The sequence below is a fragment of the Desmodus rotundus genome, chromosome 3 (assembly GCF_022682495.2).
Source record: "Desmodus rotundus isolate HL8 chromosome 3, HLdesRot8A.1, whole genome shotgun sequence".
In the NCBI taxonomy this organism is placed as follows: Eukaryota; Metazoa; Chordata; class Mammalia; order Chiroptera; family Phyllostomidae; genus Desmodus; species Desmodus rotundus.
In genome coordinates, this window is record NC_071389.1 from 26,138,133 (window position 1) to 26,144,980 (window position 6,848).

Consider the following 6,848-nt stretch of genomic DNA (forward strand, 5'->3'; position numbering starts at 1 on the left):
ACACACAAACAAGCAGGCCTCTTTCGTATTAAAACATCCCGAAGCCCTTCCCGGATCATCCACCCTGTGAATACCCCCCATCCACCTCCTCCCTCTAGTTCTCTGCTCTTTATCAGCGTTGTCTGCCACCCACCTCCAAACTTCCTCCTCCCCCTCACTTCCCTGCTTCTGCCTCAGCGGGGGGATCAGTCTCCCGGAGGTCCCCAGTGAGGCTCGTCTCTTCTTCAGTGGTCCAGGCAGGCTGTCGGCACCTGGGGCGGCCCGTGGCCGTTCTGACCTTCAAGTCTTCCCTGTCCAGGCTTCCACCACGTGCCCCTGTTCTTCTATTGCTTTTTCTTCTCTGCAGCTCCCTTAAGCGCGGAGTCTCCAGGATTGAGCCTTTCCACTCATTAGGAGTGATCTCCTTCCTCCATGTTCATGGAAACAACCACCACCTTATATACCAGAGTTTCCCAAACCCACGAGTCCAGCGTAGCCTCTCTCCAGAATCCCCGACCTTCCTTTTCAGTCACTTAAGCAATATTGGTAAACTATTTCAAGTCTCAGTTTCCTTACCTGTAAAAGGGACTAGTAGGAGTTCCCATCTTACAGGGTTTTTGTGAAGATTGAATAGGATGATGCACGTGAAATGTTTAACCTAGCACTAGCGCCAGCACACAGTAGGTGCCTGATACATCTTAGCTTTCATTATGACTTATTGAGGATCCCCTGTTTACCAGGCCCGCCCTCAATGCGCAGACCAGCCTAAACAGTCGAAGAGACTGCGCTCTGGAACCTAGAAAAGTCCCAGCTCCGGGGAGCATGTTGGCAAAGGTCCCTGGGCTTTGAAGGGAGATCCTGGAGCTGAGTTTGGGAAATGGGCTTGAGAGAATTTCACTGGTCTGCCTTACAAAATTGAGAAGAATTTGTAGTTAGTGGGAAGTAAGAGGAAGGGAGGAGGAAGATGAGGGGAGAGAGGGATGACGGGCGTTGCCTGGGGAGGGTGGGGTAATATTGTAAAGGATTTCTAAGAAATAGGATGTCCAAAGTTGTTGGTTTTATGTTGTTCATTTCTTCATCGCTTGTGGACCAAACGCTCAAAGGGCTTGTGTGAGTTTGCTTTTTCGTGTGGGGACTATGGAAAGGGGGTGAGTGTCACTTCTGGACAGCACCTGGTAGTATATTGTTGTCCACTGCAGTGTAGCCAATCACCTCAAAACTTAGTGACGTAGGACAACAATTTCTTGGATCAGGAATTCAGGAATGGCTCTGAGGTTAGTTCTGACTCGGGGCTCTGCTGGGAGGGTGCAGGCCGATGGTGGCTGGGGTTGGCGACATCTAGAAGCCTTTTTCACTCACATGTCTGGTGCCTGTACTGGGAAGCTTCTGTAGCTGAGGCTGGACCAGCTGGGATTTCCTGGGCTGCCCTCTCCTTTACCTCTTTGTAGGTTTTCTGCAGAGTCTCATCGTCACGGTAGCTGAACTCCTCACATAGCAGCTTAGAGAGAGAGGGAGAACACCAGACGGAAACGGAATTGCCTCTTTGGATCTAGCCTCAGGAGTCACACAGCATCCATGTCACCACTATCTTTTGGCTCAGGGTGTTACAAAAGTCCCCCTAGGCTCAAATGGCAGGAACAGAGACCTCACCTCTTGATGGACAAGCATCAATATCGTATTTCAAGAAGAGCTTGGAGGATGGGATACATATTGGTGCAACTATCTTTGGAAAATACAACCTGCCTCACTTGGGCCTATAACCTGAATCATTTCAGTGGAAGCTGAAGCTCAAAGCTGGAGCTGACTAAGAGAAATCGTAGGGAAGGCTTTGAACTCTAGTGGACTAGAGTTTCCAGCCAATTGCATACAGATCTTTTTCTTTTCTTTTCGCATACAGCTCTTAAGGAGCAGGGAGGCCTGAAGAGACTCATCTTTCCACATCTCTGGATAGGAAGACTCGATGTTGCAAAGATGTGAAATTAATCTATAAACTCCACCCAATCTCAATAGAAATCAATGCAGCCTTCATGAAACTTGACAGACTCCTAAAGAGATTCTAGGAGAAAGGCATCATGAAAATAGCCAAGAAAATCTTGAAAAAAAAAATGAGAAAAGTCTTTCCCTACAAAGCGTGTAATTCAAATAGTGTTTTACCAGTCCAGGAACTGAGAGAGAGAGAAGAGAGGAGAGGGGAGGAGAGGGGAGGGGAGGGGAGGGTAGGGGAGGGGAGAGGAGGAGGAGGAAGAGGAAGAAGAAGGAGAAAGAAGAAGAAGAAGAAGAAGAAGAAGAAGAAGACGACGACACACACATTTATCACATACACTTATTCTATGATAAAAGTCTGTATATTTGGTTTATGATAAAGGTTAAATTTAAGATAAATAAGTAAAGGGTAGGCCAGTTAATGAATGTTGAGGCAACGGCATGTATACTCAGAAAAAATTCAAGTTATATTTCTACAACAACATACAAAAATTATATTCCTGGACAAATGTATTAAGGACCTAAATGTAAAAATAACAAACAAATGTAAAAATAAAAAGACATCTAAAGGAAAAAATTTAATAATTTTGTGTTAAGGAACATTTTCCTGAGCAATACACAAAATCATGAAAAGATGTTTAAATTTGACTTCATAACACTTTAAAAATGCCTTTATATAAAAACACATAGATAAAATTAAAAGGACATATTCAAAATACATATTACCAAAGAATTAAATGGATAACATACAAAGAGCTTTTATAAATCAATAAGACAAGCTCTATCAAACATTTTAAGGACTATCTAACTTGAATCTTCTACAAAGTTTTTTAAAAATATATTTTATTGATTATGCTATTACAGTCATCCCATTTTCTCCCCCTTTATTCCCCTCCACCCTGCACACCCCCTCCCACCCACATTCTCCCCCATTTAGTTCATGTCCATGGGTCGTACATATAAGTTCTTTGGCTTCTACATTTCCTATACTATTCTTAACCCCCCCTGTCTATTTTCTACCTACCATTTATGCTACTTATTCTCTGTACCTTTTCCCCTCCCCTCCCCTTCCTACTACCCTGCTGACAACCCTCCATGTAATCTCCATTTCTGTGGTTCTGTTCCTGTTCTAGTTGTTTGCTTAGTTTGTTTTTGTTTTAGGTTCAGTTGTTAATAACTGTGAGTTTGCTGTCATTTTACTGTTCATATTTTTTATCTTCTTTTTCTTAGATAAGTCCCTTTAACATGTCATATAATAAGGGCTTGTTGATGATGAACTCCTTTAACTTGACCTTATCTGGGAAGCACTTTATCTGCCCTTCCATTCTAGATGAAAGCTTTGCTGGATAGAGCAATCTTGGATGTAGGTCCTTGCCTTTCATGACTTCAAATACTTCTTTCCAGCCTCCTCTTGTCTGCAAGGTTTCTTTTGAGAAATTAGCTGACAGTCATATGGAAACTCCTTTGTAGGTAACTGTCTCCTTCTCTCTTGCTGCTTCTAAGATTCTCTCCTTATCTTTAAACTTGGCTAATGTAATTATGATGTGTCTTGGTGTGTCCCTCCTTGGGTCCAGCTTCTTTGGGACTCTCTGAGCTTTGTGGAATTCCTGGAAGTCTATTTCATTTTCCAGATTGGGGAAGTTCTCCTTCATTATGTTTCCAAATAAGTTTTCAATTTATTGCTCTTCCTCTTCTCCTTCTGGCATCACTATGATTTGGATGTTGGAACGTTTAAAGTTGTCCTGGAGGTTCCTAAGCCTCTCCTCATTTTTTTGAATTCTTGTTTCTTCATTCTGTTCTGGTTGAATGTTTCTTTCTTCCTTCTGGTCCAAACTGTTGATTTGAGTCCTGGTTTCCTTCCTGTCACTGTTGGTTTCCCATACATTTTCCTTTATTTCACTTAGCATAGCCTTCATTTTTTCCTTTAATTTGCGACCATATTCAACCAATTCTGTGAGCATCCTGATTACCAGTGTTTTGAACTGTGCATCTGATAGGTTGGCTATCTGTTTGTTGCTTAGTTGTATTTTTTCTGGAGCTTTGATCTGTTCTTTCATTTGGGCCTTGTGTTTTTTGGTTGGTTTTTTTTTTTTTTTTTTTTTTTTTTTTTTTTGTCTCTGCACGCCTGTTACGTAGTAAGGGGCAGAGTCTTCGGTGTTCACCAGGGTGGGGCAATACATCACTGGTTGTGACGCTGTATGTGGGGAGGGGTCCGAGAGGTAACAGTGCCACTTGCTCAGCTCTATGTTGATCTTCAGTCACTTCCCCCACTACCCACAATCAAACTGGGCCCCTCTGGTGCTGATTCCCAAGTGGGTGGGCTTGTGTACGCTCTAGGCCCCTGTGGGTCTCTCCAACGACCTCTCCTCTGAGGCTGGGAGTTTCTCCCACTGCCACTGCAACCCCCATGGGTGTTTTCAATCAGAGGTTTGAGGCTTTATTTCCCTGCGCTGGAACTCTGGGTTGCGCAGTCTGTCTCACTCCCCAGTTGTTCCTCCCGGTTTATCTGCGTGCAAATATTGGACCACCCTGTCTGCCAGCCACAGCCTTGCCACCAGTCCTCTCTGCCCAGCTACCCATCTCCGCCCCTCCTATAGGTCTGAATGAATGTTTCTTCTTTGTCTCCTTGGTTGTCGGACTTCCATACAGTTCAATTTTCTGTCGGTTCTGGTTGTTTTTGTTTTTAAATTGTTGTTGTCCTTCTTTTGGTTGTGCAAGGAGGCACAGTGTGTCTATACACACCTCCATCTTGGCTGGAAATCTGAATCTTCTATAAAGTTTTTAGAAAATAAAAAGATAAAGAACTCATTTTATGGGGCTAATATAACCTTGATATCCAAACCAGTGATATGGAGTAAGAAAGACATTTTAGAGGCCAATCTGTCCTGTGAACGATGAGGTGGAAAAATTCTATTTGAAATATTAGCAGATTGCCTTGGCTGGTGTGGCTCAGTCAGTTGGAGTGTCGTCCTGTAAAGCAAAAGGTCTGAAAGGTATGGGTTTTAATTCCCGGTGAAGACACACACCTAGGCTGTAGGTTTGGTCCCCTGTCAGGGCTCCTATGAGATGTAATCGATTGATTGATGTTTTTCTCTCGCATTGATGTTTCTCTCTCGCATTGATGTTTCTCTCTCTCATTGATGTTTCTCTCCCTCTCTGTCTCCCTCCCTTCCCCACTCTCTACAATTGATAAGCATGTTCTTGAGTGAGGATAAAAAATATATTAGCAGATTGAATAGAGCCACCTTTTAAAAGATACACATCATGACCAAGTTGTTTTTATACCAGGAAAGTAGGAAGTTTTAAAATTGGAAAATATGTTACTGTAATTCATTTTTAAAGACTTAAGATTATCTCCAAGATGCAAAAAGCATAAACAAAAACTCAAACGTTTGCTCTTGTCTTTACACCTACCATAGTAATTTCCTCTGCAAGAACAAACCTGAAAATGTGGGCCCACGAAGCCAGGTCCTGGACCGTACGAGAAGACTGGCACCACACCCTGCCAGCCCTCTTTCCTGAGGACTCACAGAGCCTGGAAGGGCCCTCTGTTCAGACAAACAATAGGGGGAAGAGAAATGTCCCTTCTATTTCCTTTTCATCCACATTAACTCAAGACTTATATTCTTTATTTCAATACAATTTTACATCTTAATCATAGAGATATCTCATGCTTAAGCAGAGATTGAGTCTGACTGATTTCATCGCTATCCTCCCAAACGGCCGATGTCCGCAGGTTTCTGAGTGAGCATGTCACATGCCATTGAATCGACCCCCGGCGCACATTGGATCTGTGGGCTGGCACTGCCCTTGGGGCCCCCCTACCGTGCCCTCTCTCTCACGGGCAGGTTTCAGGCTTCTCTCAGGGTTCAGTTCAGAGTGACGAGCCCAGTGCTCTTACATTTATGCGTCAGTCTTGTAGTGTGAGGAAATAATTAATGGGCATCCTCATAAAAAGAGTATCTATGGACTACTAATTTAATAATAATAACATGTATCATTTATATATTATTACAGTTGTATTTATAATAATACTTCCTGAGCACTTGCAATGTGACAGATATTGTACTCGTGTGTTATGAGCATTTTGTCAAGTCCTCACAACCTCTCAGAGATGCAGGGCCTGTGATCATCTCCATTTTATAGACAAGAAGACGGAGGCCTAGAGGAGTGACAGATTGCCCCGAGGATGCGCAGCTGTGTTTCCGCTGGTTCTGGCTCGTGGTAGGTCCCAGTAACGCGCACTTCTTCCCTTTTCCTCTAAGACCACAGCATAAGGTTGTGCAGTTTGGGCTCCGCACAGAAACGGATGGCAGGGGAGGTGTGGGACTGAAATCCAGTCGCCACCGGCTTGCCACAGCTGTTGTTTGGCTGGTCCTGTCCCTTTTAGGGAAGAATTCTTAAAATCTTGTTTGACTTGAGGGCTGGGCCACTCCAGCACACAATCCTCAGACCTCTATTCTCTGACCTTCGGATCTCCTGACCCTTCCTCCCCAACTCTGATAGGAAGGAGGTGTGGGCTCAGAGGCTAAGTAGAAAAGGCATCCCACCTGTTTCCTCCGTTTCCCACGGAGTCCTCGGTTCCTCCAACACGCCACCACCCGCTCAGCAGTAAATCAGGCTCTCTGGGACTCTGGCGCCACCTAGTGGTCCCCTTCTGCAGCACATTATGATGACAAGTTGAAGAAAAGCCCTTTTTTTTCAGGGAGCGAGAGATGAAATGGGGAGAGAAGACAAAAAGCTCTGTGGGAACTAAACAAGGGAGAGATTGTGGCTCCTGGAGAATCAGAGCTTAGCATTTGTATTCGGCTATACTTGGATCCTGATTCTACCACATACTAATTGTGCAGCCCTGGGCAAGTCCCTTCACCTCCTTGAGCATGCCT